This window comes from Eulemur rufifrons, chromosome 5 (genome assembly GCF_041146395.1).
Source record: "Eulemur rufifrons isolate Redbay chromosome 5, OSU_ERuf_1, whole genome shotgun sequence".
Taxonomy (NCBI): domain Eukaryota; kingdom Metazoa; phylum Chordata; class Mammalia; order Primates; family Lemuridae; genus Eulemur; species Eulemur rufifrons.
The window spans coordinates 52,052,791-52,074,588 of NC_090987.1; the positions used below are offsets into that span (position 1 = coordinate 52,052,791).

The following is a 21,798-nucleotide window of genomic DNA, read 5'->3' on the forward strand; positions in this document are numbered from 1 at the left end:
ATTCACCAGTGGAGTGATACAAACTCTTTTGTGGAAAGGGAAGGGAAGGGGAGGGGAGGGGAGGGGAAGGGAGGGGAGGGGAGGAAAAAAAGAAAAGACCTCTTCCTCACACCAGGAAGACATTGTGATTTCTCTATCTCATTGCTATGCTTCTGACTAAACCAGCAGGCCTTGAAGTGAACGCAGACTCCCTTCCCCTTTCATAAACTTCCAGAAAGCCCATTTCCACACCTGCAGTCAGGGACACACTACATTTTTTACAATATTTAACATTTAACAACCTTAACAGCTTTCAAGTTTAATAGCTTTTGCTTCTTTCTCATTTTACATTGTGACTATGTGTAAGAATGCCAGCCGGGCGCGGTGGCTCACACCTGTAATCCTTGCCTCTGGGAGGCCGAGGTGGGAGAACCACTTGAGCTCAGGAGTTCAAGACCATCCCGATCCCTGAGCAAGAGCAAGACCCCATCTCTACTAAAAATAGAAAAAATTAGCTGAGCATGGTGGTGCAGGCCTGTAGTTCCAATTACTGGGGAGACTGAGGCAGGAGGATGGCTTGAGCCCAGGAGTTTGAGGTTGCTGTGAGCTAGGCTGATGCCATGGCACTCTAGCCCGGGCAACAGAGTGAGACTCTTGTCTCCAAAAAAAGAATGCCAATTTGAATTTGTTATGAATATTTAGATCCAGGGCCACTTTTCATTGTCACTACACAGTCATTCCCTAAATTTATCAACACATTTTCTTCAAGATATTGGTCTTCCTTATTACAAAATTCCAGTCTGCAAAAAAATAACGTCGCAAGACATTGGGGAAAAATGTGTACCACTCATTTGACTAAGAGCCGACTCCCTCTTCCTAGCTCACTTAAAACCATCTCCAGGAAGCAGAGAACACACTCCCGTGGGGCGAGCAAATGTCTGCGGTTCTCTCCATGCATTCTCCACTTTATAGGGCCCCAGAATGGCCACCCCAAGCTCAACCTAAATGACCTTCCATCTCTAGGAACTAATAACCAAACCATTGCTTCAGCAATGCTGCATCATAAAACACCCTAAAATACAGGGTTTAATATAAAAATAATCTAGTCTCCGCTCAGTTCAACTGCAACTCAGCAAGGCTACGCTAGACCTTAGACTCCAAGACTCCAGATTGAAGGTTGTTTGAGGTCTTCTCAGGCCTTGTCCCAGTGGCTATGAGGGGCAGCTCCCCGCTCACTGGGGTTCAAGATGAAGGAACCTGGGGCATATTCTCCTAAAAGACCATCAGAGCACAAGGGCCAAGTTGAGCCACGAGCATACTAAGATCTGTGACTAGGAGCCTCCTTCTACCATTTCATCTCCCAAAGCAGGTGGCATGGCCACACCCAACGTCCAGGGCCATGAAGCATCCCACCCACAATAGGGGAGAGGGAAGTGGGGCAAACACTCACCTGCAATAATCCAGACAATCCCAGCTACTCTCTGTGCTCACGTTCCCGAGAACTCATCTGATTGGCCAAGCTCTCGAGTCACTGATCCGGGCATGGCCCAACCAACCTTGGCCAGGTGGGTTTTCACATGGCTCGAGCTTGACCACAGGGACCCACTTCTTCCTCTAGAACGTGCAGCCCTCGGAAGAGAGGACAGGCATTAGGCAGTGACCGCAAAGTGCTCCTTCCACACTTTTGGTCACTGGCATCTGGACAAGAGGGAAAGGTTTGACCTGAGAAAGCCACACATGACATTCCAGCGCAAGTGGCAAGCGTGAGTACTACTTTAGTCTAACCTACTTATTTCAAGAAGAGATTTGAGAGAACAGCCAAAAGAACTGTAATGTTTAACAATGTTTTATCTCAAAGAAACCGATGATTTAAGGCATAAATAAGATTTCACATCCAGTTTTCTTCCTTTCCAGTGTGGCTTATTTAGGTGTGAAGAGAAGGTAAATGATGAGAGAAAGGACATATTTTTTAGAAATATTGAGTGGGTAGTTAAGAGTCTTCACGTGATGACAGCCACAGAGTGCTCATTCCCTCTCTGCTGATGACAGTGAGCTGTGACTGCAGCCACGAGGAACACGTGTCCTCAGTCTCCACAGCAGCGGATCATGAGTTCTCAGCTTTTACCTGCGGCTGTTTGCTTTTACGTATTTTATACTTTCAGAAACTCTCCGAGTATTGATTTGAAAAGTTCCAGCCATTAGCTCTTTCCCGGCTGCTACTGTGGGAGAGAATGTGACCGACGGCAGCAAGCCGAGGGCGTTCCTGACCCACCCTGTGGCTCACGCTTCCGTTTCTGTTCCAGTCCTTCCTGGAAAAAAAAAAATTGTTAGGATCTTAGCTTTTAGACCCCTGCCATCATGTACCGTTTACTAAACACTGTACTGAAGCTAAGTTAGTTTAAGCAGAAACTAAGGAGGAATTTTCATAGTCCATGCATTTATTTCTTGAATTTCCTTACGATCACAAGTATTAGGAGATTCCGTAGTGTAGTGCTTATCACGTTCACCTCACAAATATCTAAGACACGCGTAAAACAGGTGCTGGTCTTTAAAACATCTCCATGAAGAGGCTTTGCCAGGTGTGCTGTTAATTAGTTAATTTTTTATGAATGCTTCTTAGTCCTACCAAGTTTCTACAGTTGCAAGGCATATTTACTCAAAAATACCTTTACACAAATCAAGCACTGTCTCATGTAAAATCTGTTTACTTGTCTAAATTGTGCTACTATCCAATTTAACATGTTTTCTAGTAATAAGAATGAAATTCAGTTTAAAAAATACCCAAAACCGAACCAATGTAGATCCACTCTCAAAAACTAAAGCAATTAATATTTATATCACTGTTGGAGTTTAAGCAGACCCCATCCCCCCTCATGAGACTTTATCTAAGGAAATAGCCCAAATGAAGGACAGAGCTGTACTCATAAAGACGTTCATTGAAGAATTATTCATAATAGCAAGAAAAGTAATAGGATAATGCTAAATTAAATAATTACATGTCCCCTGAGAGGAACACTAGCCAGTCATTAAAAATTATGAAAATCATTAATCAGCTTAAAATGTTTATGATATAATAAGATGCAAATGTACATTTTGGTTGCAATCATGTTAGAATATTTATGCATTTGGACAAAGACTAGTAGGAAATAAACATGAAAATGGATGAGAGTATTAGGCTCAGAGATTGTTAGTTTTTCCCTATTTTCCCACACTTTGAATTTATTAATTTTACCATGCCCAATCTGGAGCATAATGAAATTTGACATCAGTCAGTACAAAGTTCCAGGACAACCTAGGTTCCTTTAGGATTGGAGAAGGTACACAAAATGCTTAACAGTGCACCATATGACGCAGTGCAGTGCAGACAGTTCTTTGATTGTTTTAGAAAAATACGTAATGGCAGGGAAAATATTGGTGGCATGTGGCTAAATGTATTATCCCAATTTTGTTTAGGTAGATACATGATTGATAGGTAAACAGACAGCTATGACCATTAGAATCTATACCAAAATTGTTATCTCTGGTTGCCACAATTACAGACGAGTTTTATTTTCTTCTGTGCATTTTTCTCTAGTTTCCATGAACATATTTTATATTTGTAATTATAAACTACAAATGTTATTTTTAAAATTAAAAAAGCTGCATCTCGCAGCAGCCCACGCATGTAACTCACCTGGCGCACCTCTCGGCCCCGCCCAGCCCTGGCCGGACTCCACCTTGCTCAAGCCTCCAGCCTGCGCCTTGCTCAGCCTTTGTCTTCTGGAAATATGGGCCCTGCCGACGCGCCATTCAAGCCCAACTCTGCTGCAGTTCAGGACTCCCAAATAGCATTTTAACAACAACGCTCAATACACAATAACAAGGCGTTCTATCAGCCACCAAATTCCACATGAAATATTCCTTTCTAGTGAAAAACCAGAGTAACTGTGCAACAAACCTGTGTTTTATTTTGCTTTATTTCTTGAGCAATGACAACAGAGATGATCGCCAATTCACATACATCTGACTCTGCTAAACTCTCATCTTCCTGGATTTCGGGGGTACCAACTCAGGCTGGCATCGGGTTCTTGCATTTCCTTAATTGACTCACTGGGCCGACCCCGCTCACAGAGTCCTGACTCCGATGGCTCTTTGCTGCCCTCTCCTGATCACAGGTGGCACTGCCTCAGCTGCCCCGGTGGAGTCCCTGACTCAGCATGCAAAGCCCTAAATCGCCAGGCTTTGTTTGTCAAGAACAGGTCTAGAATTCACGTGCTGAAAGCCTTTTATTCCATCCTAAACAAAATAGAAAGAACTGTACAAAAGTCTGCTGCATTCATGGCAATTTGGGGGTCCAGTTAGCCATAATAAAATTATTACTCATCACAGCTTCACCTGAGATTGTTATACTCGGAACTTTGGGGATTACTGATGATGCAATTCTCAGTAGCTCATAATCGTTCTTAAAGTCAAATTTTACACATGGAATTAGAGAGGGGCAAGATGGCGGAGGAGAAAAACTGCCAGCCAGAGTGTCTCTGCAAGAAAGATAGATTTTTGATGAAAGTGAAAAAAAATGAACAGGCAGAATAACAGATCGGATGAGGGTTGGAAGGAAGGGTGCCTGAAACTAGAGGAGGCTCCATGGGAAGAAGTTAGGGAGGAGAACTGGAAGGAGAAAGGCCCAGGAGAGGCTTGGAGACCAGCAACAAGGGTAGGTGGATCGGTTAAACTTCCCCTCCCTTGCATCTCTGACTGCTAGGGGTGCTCCTGAGCTACTGGAGAGACCTGCTAATAACAGCCCAGAGACCACCGCCACCAGTGAGTGGTGAGCCTCTTGCGGACGGGGCACCTGGCTCCCAGCTCCCTCAGGCACCTCCCAGCCTGCAGACCCAAGCTGATCCGCAGGCGCCATATTGCTTCATTCTCCCCTTCCCTCCCCTACCCGCAGCTGCCAAGAGAGACAAGTTAGCCGCCACCTGGAGGCATCTTCAGGGAACAGGACCCTTCCTTTTGGGGCCCTACAGGGACTGAGGAGTACTGGGACTGTGAGCTCCCTACCCGCCAGCCCTCTTAGGTGCTGCTTGCCTCGTGACTCCAGCAGAGCAGGGCAAACCCCGAGGAGGACAGACATCGATCAAGCTTGGCACTGTGTGGGTGACTTGAGACCAGCACTGTTCTCCCTGGCAGGGTCAGGGATTGATCTCCAGGCATGGGGGACAGTCCTGCAGGCCAGATCCCGTACACCCAGGTCTTGATCACATTCCCCAGAAGCACAGAAGGGATATTTGTGAACAAGCCTACTGAGGTGTGTGTGCCTTCGGGGGCAGATCAGAGTGGATCCTAGCTACAGAGTGCTTGAGGGGCACCCTCCTCCAATGGGAGGGCTGAGCTCCCTGTGCAGGGAACCTCCCGGCCCAAATCACAACTAGGAAAGATCTGCTGGCTGGAGGTCCTGCCTGTTGGCAGAGGCCTGGAAGAAACTTTGGAATAGGGGAGAGTGGAAAGGAGTGAGGCCTACTCCAGACTTCAGGTCTCAAACAGCCTCACTCTCACATGCAGACCTTTTGGCTGAGTGAGACCATTCCAGCCACTCCCTGGCAGCTTTGCCCAGAAGCAAAGAACAGACCTTTGACCCCTGCTAACAGCATTTGTGGACCTTGAGAGCAGGCTCACCCAACCCAGCTCCACCCAACCTCACTCCCCCACCGCCCCCCCTCTGAGGTGGATAATAAGGACACACCTGGAGGTCCCAGGGCCCCACCAACCACCTGAGGCTCTAGGGTGCCTCTCTAGAGGAAGTAGAGCTGGTTACAGGACCCAAAAACAACACTACAGCTTGCTCCTCCCAGCAAGTGCCACCTACTGACAGGGAGCATCTATTGATTCATCATACAGGGTGTGGTCAAATTTCATCCACAAATACCACCTACTGGCTCAGAGACTAAACTGTGCATGTCATTATCCAAACAAGAATCTAAACGTAAGAAGTAACAGCTGATCCAGATGGAAAGGAATCAGTGAAACAACTCTGGAAGTATGAAGAATAAAACAGAAAGCACACCCCCAAAGGGGAACACCAGCTCTCTAGCAATGGATATCAACCAAATTCAGAACACTAAAATGACAAGAATTTCGAACATGGATTGTAAGAAAACTCAATGATATTCAAGAGAAAATGGATACCCAATGCAAAGAAATCACAAAAAATATCCATGACTTGGAAGAAAAAGTCACTAAGTAAATTGATATATTAAAGAAAATACAAACAGAACTTCTGGAAATGAAGAATTTATTCAAGGAATTACAAAACATAGTGGAAAGCCCTAAGAATAGGGTAGATCAAACAGAAGAAAGAATCTCAGGGATTGAAGATAACAACTTTCAATTAAATAAGTCAGTTGCAGAGATAGAGCAGAGAAATAAGAGAAAAGAGTAAAGCCTACAAGAAATGTGGGATTATGTGAAAATCCCTAACATGAGAATTACAGGCATCCCTGAGGGTGAAGAAGAAAATACACAAGCAGTAGATAAGCTATTTGAGGATATAATGGATGAAAATTTCCCAGGCCTTGCTAAAAATCTAGATATCCAGCTACAAGAAGCTCAAAGGACTCCTGGGAGATTCATTGCCAACAGAAAGATACCAGGAAACATAGTCATTAGACTGGCCACAATAACCACAAAAGAGGCCCTCCTACAAGCTGTAAGGTGAAAGAAGCAGGTAACCTACAAAGGAAAACCCATCAGAATAACAGCAGAATTCTCAACTGAGACCTTCCAAGCAAGAAGAGCCTGGGGCCCCATTCTCACTCTTCTCAAACAGAATAATGCCCAGCCTAGAATCTGGTACCCTGCAAAACTAAGTTTAATATGTGAAGTAAAAATAAAGACCTTCTCAGACAAGCAAAGACTGAGAGAATTCACCAAGACAAGAACTGCCTTCCAAGAAGTACTCAAAACAATGTTACACATGGATCACCACAATAAACACTCACCACTGTAAAATCATCCAAAAGCTAAAGGTCAAAGGCCAAATACCACAATGGCTCAAGAGAGAAAACAAAGCAACAAAGTTCAACTCAATAGGATGAACAGAAATCTGCCCCGCTTATCAATTCTCTCAATAAATGTGAATGGCTTGAACTGCCCACTAAAGTGACATAGACTGACCAAATGGATAAATATACACAAGCCAAGTATCTGCTGTCTTCAGGAAACACATCTAACTCACAAGGATGCATTCAGACTCAAGGTGAAGGGATGGAAAACAATATTTCAAGCAAATGGAAGCCAAAAGAAAGCTGGCATGGCAGTTCTAATTTCAGATAACCTAGTCTTCAAATCACCAAAAGTAATGAAAGACAAAGATGGTTACTATATAATGGTGAAGGGTACAATTCAACAAGAAGACATAACAATTCTAAATATTTATGCACCTAACTCAGGTGCACCCAGATTCATAAATCAAATCCTACTTGATCTAAACAAAATGATAAACAGCAACACCATAATAGCTGGGGACTTCAACATCCCTCTAACAAAACAGGATAGATCCTCCAAACAGAAAATAAACAAAGAAACAGTGGACTTAAATGGAACTCTAGAAGAAATGGGTCTGACAGACATTTACAGAACATTCTACCCCAAACCACTGAATATATATTTTTCTCATCAGCTCATGGGAAATTCTGTAAGATTGACCATAACCTAGGCCACAAAGCATGTCTCAAAAAATTTTAAAAAAAGAGAAATTATACCATGAATCTTCTCAGACCACGGTGGGATAAAATTAGAAATTAACTTCAACAGAAACTCTCATCTCTACACAAAGTCATGGAAACTAAACAACCTTCAGCTGAATGATTATTGCATTAAGGAGGAAATTACGATGGAAATCAAAAGATTTTTTGAACTAAATTACAAAGGAGACACGAGTTATCAAATTCTATTGGACACAGGTAAAGCAGTCCTGAGAGGAAAATTTATATCAATAAATGCCTACATCCAAAAGACAGAGAGATCACAAATCAACAATCTAATGAATCATCTCAAAGAACCGGAAAAGGATGAGCAAACGAACCCCAGCACAAGAAAAGAATAACAAAGATCAGGGCAGAACTAAATGAAATCAATAACAATAAACTATATGGAAGAATAATTTTAAAAAGGTTGATTCTTTGAAAAAATAAATAAAATTGACACGCTTCTTGCTAGATTAACAAGAAACAGAAAAGAAAGGACTCTAATAAGCTCCATGACAAATGAAAAAGGAGAAATTACAACTGATACAATGAAAATACAAAATATCATCTATGAATACTATAAAAATCTGTGTGCACATAAACTTGAAAACGTGGAGGAAATTAACAAATTCCTAGAAACACACAGCTTCCCTAGGCTCAATAAGGAAGAAATAGAATTCCTGAAGAGACCAAAATCAAATGCCAAATTGAAGCAGCAATAAAAAACTTTCCTAAAAAGAAAAGTCCTGGACCAGATGGTTTCACACCTGAATTTTACCAGACCTACAAAGAAGAACTGGTACCTATCCTGTGGATACTATTCCACAACATTGAGAAGGAAGGAATCCTCCCCAATATGTTTGATGAAGCCAACATCACCCTGATACCAAAACCAGGAAAGAATGCAACAAAAAAGAAAACTACAGAACAATATCCTTTATGAATATAGATGCAAAAATTCAACAAAATCCTAGCAAACCAAATTCAAGTGCTTATCAAAAAAATAATTCATCATGACCAAGTGAGCATCATCCCAGAGATGCAGGGATGGTTCAATATGCACAAATCTACAAATGTAATTTACCACATAAATAGAAGCAGAAACAAGGACAATAAGGATGCTCTCAATAGATGCAGAAAAAGCATTCAACAAAATTCACACCCTTTTATGATAAGAACGCTTCCTAAAATAGGCTTGCATGGGACTTACCTAAAAATAATACAAGCCATATATGACAAACCACAACCAATATCATACTGAATGGGGAAAAATTGAAAGCACTCCCGCTTAGAACTGGAACCAGACAAGGTTGTCTGCTGTCATTGCTTCTATTCAACATAGTGCTGTAAGTCCTAGCCATAGCAATCAAACAAAAGAAGGAAATTAAGGGCATCCAAATGGGGGCAGAAGAGGTCAAACTATCACTCTTTACTAATGATATGATCTTATATCTAGAAAACTCCAAAGGTTCTGCCATAAGACTACTGGAATTGATAAACAAATTCAGCAAAGTCTCAGGTTACAAAATCAATGTACACAAATCAGTAGCATTCCTATATGCCAACAACAGTCAAACTGAGAACCAAATCAAAGATTCTATACCCTTCACAATAGCAACAAAGAAAATAAAATACCTAGAAATATATTTAACTAAGCAGGTAAAAGACCTCTACTGTGAGAACTGTGAAACACTGAGGAAGGAAATAGCAGAGGATGTAAACAGGTGGAAAACCATACCACGCTCATGGGTTGGCAGAATCAACATTGTTAAAATGTCTATACTACCCAAAGTGATCTACAGATTCAATGCAATCCCTATTAAAATAACAATATCATTTTTCACAGATCTAGAGAAAGTAATTCTACGCTTCGTATGGAACCAGAGAAGACCCCATATAGCAAAAGCAATCTTAAGGAAAAAAAACAAATTGGGAGGCATCAACTTACCAGACTTCAAGCTATACTACAAGGCTATAGTAACTAAAACAGCATGATAGTGGCACAAGAACAGAGACATAGATCAATGGAACAGAACTGAGAACCCAGTGGTAAAACCACTCTCATATAGCCATCTAATCTTTGACAAAGCAGACAAAAACATATGTTGAGGGTTAGGGTTGAGAAATGAGAACCCCAGGAGTGGTACACGACTTTGCCAAAGAGCAACCTGTGGACATGTCAGCTCACTGAGCAAAAGCTGCTCGACCTTGAGGGGGATGTCCCACCGATCAGGGATGTCTGCAAACAGATCCCACCTTGAAGCCTGGGGGCTACAGCCTGGATGTCTGCAAATGGACCCAGGCTTGTAATACAAAGACAGAGAGAATGAGCAAAGGATGTCAGCCCAGAAGATAAGAGCAGTTTGCTATTCTAAGCCTGAGGCAATGTTCCTATCTCTCTCCTGAATTCATGTCTCAGTAAATGAGAAACTAGATAAAGTGGAAAGAAGTACATATTCTCTTTTGTTCCCATTTGGATTATATGCTTTACTGCTAACACACGAGCTTTTCACGTGAAATCATTGTAATCTATAACATGAAAAAGAGAATAAAAATGAGTGCTACACTTCAGTCAGTACCACCTGGCTCATGGGAATGCTGGTGGTCCCCTGACCTCCCCACACCCTTTCACCTTACTTTTTGTGTCCATGTCTTTGTCTGTCCCATCTCTTGCAACACACACTGCCCAGAGCCTTGGTTATATCGGGAGCATCGCAAACTCCCAATAAACATACACTGGGGAAAGGAATCCTTATTCAATAAATGGTGCTGGGAAAATTGGATAGCCACACGTGGAAGACTGAAAGAGGATCCATACCTTTCACTGCTCACAAAAATCAGTTCACAGTGATAACAGACTTAAACCTAAGGCATGAAACTATAAGAATTATAAAAGAAAATGTTGGAAAAACTCTCACAGGCATTGGCCTAGGCAAAGAATTTATGAAGAAGACCCCAAAGGCAATCAAAGCAACAACAAAAATAAATAAGTGGGACCTGATCAAATAAAAAAGTTTCTGCACATCCAAGGAAACTGTCGTGATAGCAAACAGACAACCTACAGAATGGGAGAAAGTATTCACATGCTACACATCTGATACAGGGCTGATAACTAGAATCTATATAGAACTCAGGGAAATCAGCAAGAAAAAAAATCAACCCTATCAAAAAGTGGGCAAAGGACATGAATAGAAATTGTTCAAAAGAATATATAAAAATGGCTAAAAAACATATGAAAAAGTGTTCAACATCTCTAATCATCAGGGAAATGCAAATCAAAACCACAATGAGATATCACTTAACTCCAGTGAGAATGGCCTTTATCAAAAAGTCCCAAAACAATACACATTGGCGTGGATGCGGAGAGACAGGTACACTCATACACTGCTGGTGGGACTGTAAACTAGTGCAATCTCTGTGGAAAGCGACATGGAGATACCTTAAACAGATTCAAGTAGACCTACCATTCGATCCAGCAATCCCATTATTGGGCATCTACCCAAAAGAACAAAAGTCATTCTATAAAAAAGACACCTGTACCCGAGTGTTTATAGCAGCACAATTCACAATTACGAAGCCTGTCTTTTCTCAAAGGCTGGTGCCATAGCGTTTATCGGCTTCTGCACTCAACAGGCAATAAACCTATTCACTCCACAACACCAGAGGCAATAAGCCTTGGTTAATAATTTAATACTGTGAAGTTCAAGGCTAATAAGGTTCTCAGGCTCAAATATTTCATATTTTTATATCAGAAAAGTGTTTTAATAAAGTTTTCTTGTATTTGTGAATTTATTTATATGAAAAGTCTCATAAATATATAAAATTAAATCAAGTTTACACAATATGTATATATTTTTATTATTATTCCCTTAATATACTGCTGAATTTAGTTTTCTGATATTCTGTTCATAATGTTCACATCACTATTAACAAACTTTATTGAACTGTACTTTCCTTTTCCTTTGTTTTGGAATAATATAAATAATGTAGGAATTGTTTACTTCTTGAAAGTTTGGAGAAACAACATTAAATCATCGAAGCATAGCATAATTTTGGAAGTAGTTCAAGTTTTCTTATTGAGTTAATTTGGATTATCTTTTACTAGAACATCTGTTTTACAGTTACCTTTTATTAGAACCTTTGCATAAACCAATTTCTTGTATTAAATCACTTGATATATACCTCCTACTGATTCTGTTTCTCTGTTGGAACCCTGACTGACACATTTGCTTTCTGGGACATTGCTTTTTAAAATCTAGTCCTTATACTTTTCAAAGCTGCTTTGTTTTTGCTAGCGTTTTGAAATGAATACTCAATTCAATGATGTTAATCTTTTCTATATAAATGTTACATCCTTTAAGGTTATGAATTAACCTCTGAAAACAGTCGTACAGTTGGCTCTTTGTATACGTCAGTGCTGCATCTGTGAATTCAACCAACCCCAGACCAAAACTGGATGGTTCCATCTGTACTGAACATGTACAGACTTTTTTTACTTGTCATTGTTCCCCCCAAAATACAGTATAACAACTATTTACATAGCACTTGTATTAAGTATTATAGGTAATCTAGAGATGATTTAAAATGTACAGGAGGATGTGCTTAGGGTGTATGTAAATACTTCACCATTTTATACCAAGGGCTTGAGCACCTGTAGGTTTTGGAATCTGAGGGGGGTCCTGGAACCAGTCCCCCATGGATACCAAGGGACTATATTAGCATATTGGTTACTATGCTTCAATCTACAAGTAACAGGAAACAACTAAAAGCAGCTTAAACAATAGAGAATTGTTATCTTGTTGTATTGACTATATTTTCTCAGTCTCTGTATCTCCATACTCTGGCATTTGGAGCCTTGCCGCTGGAGAGCCATCGCCTTTCAGGCCAGCTAATTCCTGGAGGAAGCAAATGCCTCCCCTGCAAGCACAGCTTTGATACACAGACCAACCCTTCCACAGCCCCAACCATCTCCTTTACCAAACTCTCACACACCAAGCCAATACTCCCCCTGCTCTAAATCACCTCAGGGCCAGGTACCAGGAGCTGGGGGCCACCTCTATAGCCATGGGCCCACTGAAATTACCCGAACTACTTAATTCTAAAGTTAGTGTGCCTCCCCTGCCTCAGCCACGCCTTCCCCCCGTGCCCCAGGAAAGGTCTGGGCCGTGCTCTGCCAGCTCCCTCTCTGCCTCCTGACCAGCTCTGCTGCTGCCCGTGTGGCCCTGTGTACCCCCCCAATTCTCCTCTTTCTAGGACTTTGTGAGCACAAACTTCCTTCATGGCAACCACTTCCATGTCTGCGTGTCTTACCATACCTGATTAAAACAAATCCCAGGCACATTTTTAGAACATTCATAACACAAGATATCCAGAGGTAACTGGTTCCAGGAACAGCTAATTAAACAGTTCAACAGTGTTCTCAAATATCCAGACCCTTTTTGTTTTTTGTTTTTGTCCTTAGACTTGTTCCCTCATGGTTACAAGTTGTGAAACACAGCACCTTATTCCATAACTGTGTCCAAAGACAAGGAAGAAGGGGATTTTCACCCCAGAAAACTTTTTATTTGGGGGACCTTTCCCAGAAGCCCCTAAACAGATTTCCCAGAATTCAGTCCCATATCTGTGGTGAACAGAATAATGAATGCCACCCCCAAGATCCCCATGTTCTACTCTCCAGAGCCTGTGAATACGCTGCCTCCCATGGCAACAGGGCCTGGGCTGGTGTGATTAAGTTAAGGATCTGAAGGTGGGGGTTATCAGGGATTATCTGATGTACCCAGTGTGATCAAAAGTGTCCTTCTAGGAGAATGCCAGGAGGATCCGAGTTAGTTATTCACTGGGGCTGAAACCAAAGTCTACCTTTTCCTTAAAGTTTAAATGAAGATGCTCAAGTGCCATGTCAAATAATGTTGGCAACTCCCCCAAAATTCATGAGTTCCTGTGAGCTGTGGAAATAGATGTACTCAAACAAGAACAAGTTAGAGTCTATTTATTTCGAGATTGCTCGAGCAAGGGAGTTAGCCACTATCACTGTGTCTGGCAGAAACTCAAAGCATGCAGGGGAATGGGAATGTTTCATAATAAAAAGAGGAAGAAAGAAAAAAACAGGAAGAAGTGAAGGAGGAGAAGGGGGAGGAGGAGGATTATCCACGAATGCTGTTGTAATCGGCCTTGCAAAATGGCCCCTCCCTAAGTTATTTTTTCTTCCCTCCTATACCTCAGACTTTCAGACAAGTCAATCCTAATGATCCGAACATTGTAATCTTCTTGCTTAACCAACTTCTTGATCTTTGAGTTCGTTCCCAGACATGGCAGCTGCACTGCAAAATAACAACAGAGAACTGAAATGCCACAGGACTTGCTGGTGACTCGCCATTCATCACCAGCAGCTGACTCTTGACCCCATGACATCAAACCCCACACAAGCTCGCCTGGGCCACACAGTTGTCCCTATAAAAGCCCTTGCCCTTTGTTGGTTGGAGCGATGGAGTTGAGGAATATATCCCAGCTTATGTAAATTGCAGTAAATCCTTTCTCCCCTGGCGATATTCATTGTCTCAGTAACTGGCTTTCTGTGCAGTGAGCACCAGGAACTAGGCAGGCCCTCTTTGGGTTTTGGTAACACTGTGTTTAGAGCTTGTTGGCGTGAGAAGCTAGAGGTGGGCTAACTAGAAGCAGCACATCTTATGTGCTTGGTTGAAGGAGCACGTTTGGCTGATGTCCACAGTCTCGGTTACCTCTCATTTCTCTGAGGGCATGGCTGGCCCCAATGTTTCATCAGACTTCCTTAGTGGTTCAGATGACGCCTGTCCATGGAGAAACCCAGCCATGCTGGGTCTGCTCTGGTGGTGGTGAGTACTTCCAGGTTTATACCACAGTGTCAGGCTTCGGCTTGTAGAGTGAGGGAAAAATGCAAGTTCCCAACCCGGTAACAGAAACACTGTGCTAGCCTGGAGTGCTCAGCAAAATTGTTACAAAGTAGACTAGGCAGGTACCAGGGTAACTACTGGGCCTGGGAAAAGTGCCCAGCACTTTCTTGCCTTGAGATGGCCAGCACGGACTGGCCCTGACTGCTTTAGAGCTGCTTTGACTGTCCTATAGTGCCCTTTAGCTAATGGTAATACTAAAATCCCACCTAGTGGAGGACTGTAATATCATTAACACAGTATGGGTTGCATGACAGCATATGATGATGGTGCCACGCCTGGGAGATTTGTTTCACTGTGAACAAGCAAAGACACGATGTAAAAACTTTGCATTACTCCGTGGGAAGAGATTTAAAGCAACACTGCAGGGTGGGCAGATGTGGATTTTGTGTTCAAGAAGCTTCTGTAGAAGAAATTCCTATGCCACTCAGGAGCATGCACCCTAGGAAGTAACCTCTAATAAACTCATGTAACTCATCACGCTGGACTTGCAGTCGTTCTTTGGTCTCTTGGTTCCCTCTCAGTTTGGGGGGTGTTTTTTCTGTACTGCTGCAGGACTTTCTCAAAACACAGGGCTTGGCCGGGCGCGGTGGCTCATGCCTGTAATCCTAGCACTCTGGGAGGCCGAGGTGGGAGGATCGCTTGAGGTCAGGAGTTTGAGACCAGCCTGAACAAGAGCGAGACCCCATCTCTACTAAAAATAGAAATAAATTATCTAGACAACTAAAAATATATAGAAAAAATTAGCCGGGCATGGTGGTGCATGCCTGCAATCCCAGCTACTTGGGAGGCTGAGGCAGAAGGCTTGCTTGAGCCCAGGAGTTTGAGGTTGCTGTGAGCTAGGCTGATGCCAGGGCACTCTAGCCCAGGCAACAGAGCAAGACTCTGTCAAAAAAAAAAAAAAAAAAAAAAACCAAAACCCCCCCACAGGGCTTCCCCAGACCTGGGGACAGGTCTAGCTGCAGAGCCACCTAGATCCTTGATGGGGGTCTGGGCAGCCACATTTTAGTTCTCAGTCACACTAAGACAGGAGGGAGGAAAATTGGAAATAGTCCTTTGGAGGGTTGTAGCAAAATATCAAAGGAAACAGGAAGAACAAAAAATGTGGTAAGGATTAACAATTTGGGAGTTCGATCGGTAGCGGGAGCGGAGAGCGGACCCCAGAGAGCCCTGTGCAGCCGCACGGCCACCGCCGGCCCAGTTACCATCACATATCGGGAGGAGCCGCAGCTGCCGCAGCCACCCCAGTCACCACCACCGCAACCGTGAGCCGCGAGGCCGAGACCCAGCAGCCGCCCGCCGCCCCGCCCTCAGCGCTGCCGACACCAAGCCCGGCACCACGGGCAGCGGCGCAGGGAGCGGTGGCCCGGGCGGCCTCACATCGGCGGTGCCTGCCGGCGGGGACAACAAGATCATCCCAACGAAGGTTTTGGGGACAGTAAAATGGTTCAAGGTAAGAAATGGATATGGTTTCATCAACAGGAATGACACCAAAGAGGATGTATTTGTACACCAGACTGCCATAAAGAAGAAGAACCCCAGGAAGCACCTTCGCAGTGTAGGAGATGGAGAAACTGTGGAGTTTGATGTTGTTGAAGGAGAAGAGGGTGCGGAGGCAGCAAACGTTACAGGCCCTGGTGGAATTCCAGTTCAAGGCAGTAAATACGCAGCAGACCGTAACCATTATAGACGTTATCCACGTCGCAGGGGTCCTCCACGCAATTCCCAGCAGCGTTACCAGAATAGTGAGAGTGGGGGAAAGAATGAGGGATCGGAGAGCGCTCCTGAAGGCCAGGCCCAGCCACGCCTGCCCTACCACAGGCGCAGGTTCCCACCTTACTACATGCGGAGACCCTATGGGCGTGGACCACAGTGTTCCAACCCTCCTGTGCAGGGAGAAGTGATGGAGGGTGCTGACAACCGGGGTGCAGGAGAACAAGGTAGACCACCACTAAGACAGAATATGTATCGGGGTTATAGACCACGATGCCGCAGGGGCCCTCCTCGCCAAAGACAGCCCAGAGAGGACGGCAATGAAGAGGATAAAGAGAATCAAGGAGATGAGACCCAAGGTCAGCAGCCGCCTCAACGACTGTGCTGCCGCAACTTCAATTACCGACGCAGAGGCCCAGAAAACCCCAAACCACAAGACGGCAAAGACACAAAAGCAGCCGATCCACCAGCTGAGAATTCGTCCGCTCCGGAGGCTGAGCAGGGCGGGACTGAGTAAATGCCGGCTTACCATCTCCACCATCGTCCGGTTTAATCATCCAACGAGAAGAAATGAATATGGAATTCCAGCAATAAGAAATGAACAAGATTGGAGCTGAAGACCTTAAGTGCTTGCTTTTTGTCCATTGACCAGATAACTAGAACTATCTGCATTATCTATGCAGCATGGGGTTTTTATTATTTTTACCTAAAGATGTCATTTTTGGTAATAACAAACGTGTTTTTTAGAAAAGCCTGGTTTTTCTCAATGCGCCTTTAAAGGTTTTTAAATTGTTTCATATCCGGTCAAGTTGAGATTTTTAAGAACTTCATTTTTAATTTGTAATAAAAGTTTACAACTTGATTTTTTCAAAAAAGTCAACAAACTGCAAGCACCTGTTAATAAAGGTCTTAAATAATTTAAAAAAAACAAAAAAACAAAAACAAAAACAACAACAACAACAACAACAAAAACAATTTGGGCAAGGTGACAGGATCAAGTTCAATTTGCAGGTAGGTACCAGAAATGGTTTTTCTACAGTGGAGAGAAAGTGGGGAGTCAATTAAATTTTCACCTAATGAGGTAGTTTGCATATCTATCAGTTACCAAAATTTACGAGAGTTACTAAATAGCTCAAAGACAAAACAGGGGTTGAATTTGATTACCTGGAAGGATATATAGAGTTTTCCATTAAAACACAAAAACTATTTTTCTACACCTCCTTGAAACGGATGCTCCAAGAGTCATTTTGGTTGGAGGTAAGAGGTAAATGGAATTAGGGACAGGGAAGAGGGTGCAGAAAGAGGACACTGTGTGAGCGTCCTGGGTTGAACTTTGCAGTTCTGCACAGAACCTCTGGCTGGGGTAAGCCTCTATGTCCACGATCAATTAACCAGCACCCACAGGGTGCACAGGGCTCTCAATTACACCTCATGCTCCAGAATTCACAGAACTGCCTGGCTAATGAACCTCAGCCCCTACAATCCCAGGAGGGTGTCAGCCTGTTACTAATGATTCTGCTCATAGTTAGGTGTGGGATTTACTGTCTACACTTCAGGAAAGGGCCAATTATAAGGGAATTAAAAGCTTCAGACAATTGCTAATGGACACCATGAGTAGCCTTAACGCTATAATCGTAATTGTTACAGAAAACATCTCCTCTTAGCATCCCAGTCCAGCGCAGGATAATTAATGAAATTGCAATAATCTGTGGTGGAAAATCTCTTAAAAGTCCTTAAATGTACTTTCATTTCCCTAAATCTCAAAAGCAGACAGAGCAACATCAGATCTGTGTGGATTCTATTATTTTCATAAAGCAGCTGGGGTTGCAGTGAGGCAAAGAGAGAAACAGGAGTTCTCTGATTTGTGTTCGACCAGTGCCTGCAAAGAACATCCACAACTATTTTAAAATCAACTTCTAGGTTTCATACTGTCAGAGCAACGTACAACGCTAAACATGTATATCTCCCTTTACTCAAATTGCTCTGTAGTTACAATGTACACTTCTGGGTTTCTGAAGATTATACCTTCATCATTTCATTGTCCTTTTCCTCATAGAAATTATAAGCTCCCTATTAACAGAAATTGGGTCTTTTACTTTCAGAATAATCTCTTCACAGAGCCAGCTGCTCTGTGTCATCGAGGCTGTAGTAAATATTTTTGGCTTTATGGACCAAATAAATTCTCTATTGCATTTTTAAAAATATTTTTTATTGTGGTAAAACACACATAACATAAAATTTACCATCTTAACTATTTAAAAATGATTTTCTTTTATTATGGTAAAATACGCTGTGACTGTTAAATCCAGGCATCATCCTGACTGGGTTAGGGGACAGCCGGTAAAATATTATTTCTGGGTGTGTCTGTGAGGGTGTTTCCGGCGGAAATAAGCGCGAGTCAGCGGATGGAGTTAAGAAGATCCGTCCTCACCCGATGTGGGCAGACGCTGGCCAAGCAGCTGAGGGTCTGGATGGAACAAGAAGGCGAGGAATGATGGGCGCATCTGCTCTCTCTCCTGGGGCTGAGGCGTCAGATCTCCAGATTCTCTGGTCTTTGAACTCCAGGATTTACACGAGCAGCCCCTGAGGTTCCCAGGCCTCAGCCCTGGGTTGAGAGTCACCCCACTCCCCTGGTCCCCAGGCCTTTGCACTGAGCTTTCCCTGGTTCTCCGGCCTGCAGCCCACGTGTCATGGGGCTGTGCAGACTTCGTGATGGTGTGAGCCGATTCCCATAATGAAGCCCCGCTCATATGCCTATGTATTTCATCGGCTCCTGTGGGAGAACCCCAATACATACATGTAACATGAAATGCACCCCCTGGAACCATTTTAAATAGATTAAAAATGTTGTGTGCAACCATCACAACCATCCATCTCCAGAACACTTTTCATCTTGTAAATCTGAAACTGTACCTACTAAACAATAATGCCATTCTCCCCCTCCCCCCAGCGCCTGGCCACCAGCATTTTACTTTGTCTCTATGATTTTCACTAAGCATATATTTGTCCTTTTGTAACTGGTCATTCCACTTAGCATACTGTTCTCAAGGTTCATCCATGCTATAGCACATGTCAAAAATTTCCTTCCTTTATAAGGCTAAATAATATTCCATTTTATGTATATACCACATTTTGCTAATCCATTTATCTGTGGGCTACTTCCACATTTTAGCTATATTGAATAATGCTGCTATGAACATGGGCATACAAATACATCTATGATTTGTACCGATTCCAATTCTTTTGGTTACATACACAGAAGTAGAATGGCTGGATCATATAGTAATTCTATTTTTAATTTTTTGAGGAACCACCAAACTGCCTTCCACAGCAACTGTATCATGTTACAGTGCGCGAACAGTGTGTAAGTTTTCCAATTTCTCCACATCTTCACCAACACTTATTTTGTGATTTTTTTATGGTAATCATCCTAGTGGGAATAAAGTGGTCCCTCATTGTAGTTTTGATTTGTGTTTCCCTAATGGTTAGTGATGTTGAGCATCTTTTCATGAGCTTATTGGACATTTGTATATCTTCTTTGGAGAAATGTCTATTCAAGTCCTTTGCCCATTTTTTGAATTGGGTTGATTTTTGTTGTTTTTGAGTGTTAGGAATTCTCTGTATATTTTGGATATTAATCCCCTATCAGATATATCATTTGCAAAATTTTTCTCCCATTCTATAGATTTCTATTTTACTCTGTTGATAGTGTCTTATGATACACAAAATTTAAAATTTTACTTAAGTCCAATGTCTGTTGTTTTCTGTTTTTTATTTTATTTTAATAGATTTAGGGGATACAAGTTGAATTCTGTTACATGTATATATTATATAGTGGTGGAATCTGGGCTTTTGCTGTATCCATCATTCAAGTAGTGTACACTGTACCCCATAGGTAATTTTTTATCCTTCAACCCCTATTCCCCCTTGTGAGTCTCCAATGTCCATGATACCACTCTGTGTGCCCTTGTGTAGTCATAGTTTGGTTCCTACTTCTAAGTGAGAACATGTGGCATTTATTTTTCTGTTTCTGAGTTACTTCACTTAGGATAATGGCCTCCAGTTCCACCCAAGTTGCTGCAAAAGACATTATTTCATTCTTTCTTATTGCTGAGTAGTATTCCATTGTGTGTGTGTGCGTGTGTGTGTGTACACATCACATTTTCTTTATCCACACATCAGTTGATGGGGGCACTCAGGTTGATCTTTGCAATTGTGAATTGTGCTACAATAAACATATGAGTGCAGGTGTCTTTTTGATATAATGATTTTTTTATCCTCTGGGTAATACCCAGTAAGTGGGATTGCAAGAATTAATGGTAGATCTACTTTTAGTTCTCTGAGAAATCTCCATACTGATCTCCATAGAGGGTATACTAATTTAACATTCCCACCAACACTGTATAAATGTTCCCTTTTCACCACATCCATGCCAACAACTACTGTTTTTTTTTTTTGTTTTTTTTTTTACTTTTTAGTAATGGCCATTCTGATTGGAGTAATATGGTACCTCATTGTGGTTTTAATTTGCATTTCCCTGATGATTAGTGATGTTGACTGTTTTTTCATATGTTCGTTGGTCATTTGTATATATTGTTTTGAAAAAATGCCTGTCAATGTCATTTGCACACTTTTTAAGGGGTTATTTATTTTCTTCGTGTTGAGTTGTTTCAGTTCCTTGTGGATTCTGGAAATTAATCCTTTGTCAGACACATAGTTTGCAAATATTTTCTCTGATTCTGTAGGTTGTCTATTAACTGTTTTGATTATTTCTTTTACTATACAGAAGCCTTTTAGTTTAATTAAGTCCCATTTGTCTATTTTTGTTTTTATTGCTTTTGCTTTCAGAGGAGTAGTCATATATTTTTTGCCTAGGGCAAACACTCCTAGGTTTTCTTCTAGGATTTTATTGTTTCAGTTCTTACATTTAAGCCTTTAATCCATCCTGGGTGAATTTATTTTATATGGTGAGAGATAGGGACCCAGTTTCATTCTTCTGCTATATGGCTATCCAAATTTCCCTGCACCATTTATTGAATAGTGTGTCCTTTCCCCAGTGTATGTTTTTGTCTGCTTTGTTGAAGATCAGTTGGTTGTAGGTACATGGCTTTATTTCTGGATTCTCTAATCTGTTCCATTGATCTCTGTGTCTACTTTTATGCCAGTACCATGCTGTTTTGGTTACTACTGACTTGTAGTATAATTTGAAGTCAGATAATTTGATGCCTCCAGTTTTTGTTTGCTTGTTTGTTTTTTTGCTCAGGATTGCTTTGGCTATTTGAGCTCTTTTTTGGTTCCATATAAAGTTTAGAATTGTTTTTTCTAATTCTGTGAAAAATGACATTGGTATTTTGATAGGAATTACATTGAATCTGTAGATTGCTTTGGGCACTATGTTCATTTTAACAATATTGATTCTTCCGATCCTTGAGCATGGGATGTTTTTCCATTTCTTT

The 21,798-nt window shown here is 42.1% G+C and overlaps 1 pseudogene; it reads left to right on the forward strand.

Moving 5' to 3' along the window:
- Positions 1-6,099: 6,099 nt before the first annotated feature.
- LOC138383190 (Y-box-binding protein 1 pseudogene) lies at positions 6,100-16,859 on the forward strand (annotated as a pseudogene).
- Positions 16,860-21,798: the final 4,939 nt, after the last annotated feature.